This window comes from Arachis ipaensis, chromosome B05 (genome assembly GCF_000816755.2).
Source record: "Arachis ipaensis cultivar K30076 chromosome B05, Araip1.1, whole genome shotgun sequence".
NCBI lineage: Eukaryota > Viridiplantae > Streptophyta > Magnoliopsida > Fabales > Fabaceae > Arachis > Arachis ipaensis.
The window spans coordinates 2494180-2495524 of record NC_029789.2 but is presented as its reverse complement, the minus strand read 5'-3'; positions in this window follow the sequence as shown (position 1 = coordinate 2495524).

The following is a 1345-nucleotide window of genomic DNA, read 5'->3' as shown; positions in this document are numbered from 1 at the left end:
GTGTTTGGTTCGGTGGTTGGGACCCTTGAGGGGTGGTAAAAGTCTGAGTTTTAGAGGAGATGTTGCCGAAATTTTTATGAAAATTACAGGTTTCGTTTGAAGTGGTTATTTAGAAAGATTTGTGTTTAAGGATTTTATGATTTGATTTTGAGTTATTAAGAAAACGATTACGTTTTTAAGTTTGATTTATTTAGAAAAGAATGAATTAAGCTTTGAGCTTGGAGTTTGACTCCATGGATATTTTTTTTGAACTTGGAGATGCGCACAGAGGGACTGTCCAATGGTTAGCTACCAAGACATGTCAGGTTGGCTATATAACCGATAGATGAGACTCATCAGCCATAGGATAAGCATACATCACGTGCATTCGTATATTTTGCTTGGGTGTGCATTATTTTGGTTTGTTTAATTGCTTAACTCTACTTATTTGCTACTTGTTCTATTTGCTATAATTGTACTTATGTCTGTGTTTTCCTTGCTTGAATTGTATGTGTATGTTTTCTAAGAAATCCTTCTTGGCGAAGATATGAGGGGGGTTGTTTTGTCGGTGATTCGGAGGGTTGGAGGAGACAAAAAGTAAAGTGTTAGGTTAAAGTTAGATTTAGAACTTGAATACCTTAGATAACTTATTTAATTTCTGGTTTAGTTGAACCTTTAAGTTGAAATCTGAGTGTCGGAGTTCTAAGAATGCCTCTGACTTTTTCAAGACCTCTTATATTAACTATGCGGGCACCTTTACCATACTGAGAACCCCCGATTCTCATTCCATACATATTTCTGTTGTTTTTCAAATGCAGGTCGAGAGGCACCTCGCGAGCGTCTGGAGTTTCCTGTGCAAGCGAAGTTTGGTTATTTTGGGATGTTGTAATTTGTATTTACACTATGTATATATGTATATAGATTCTTCTTTGTATATATTTTATGTTTGTCTCTCCTAAATGTTGACTTGGAGAAATAGGTGTTTATTTTGTAGTTTGAGTTTTATTTTGGGTATATATATATATATATATATATATATACTCTGACCAGCCTTAGCTTCGCAAGTCGAGTCTGGAGCTTGATATCTGTGTTTTGGAATTTTGATCTGTGTATTATATTTTTAGCCTTCTTTTGATTTTACCTATCCGCTTTACGATTATCCATGCGAGTGTGAAACGATTTTCTGTTTTCGCTTTTGCTTAGCTTCTTATTCAAAGCTCCTAAATATGAATTCTTTCAACTATATTTATATAAGTCTTTTCTTTTAGAGGTCGTAATACCTCGTCACCTCTACTTTATGACTTAAACGTAAGGTTCTGTGTGGTAGGGTGTTACAATTGGCATAAAATATAAACTCATCATATAT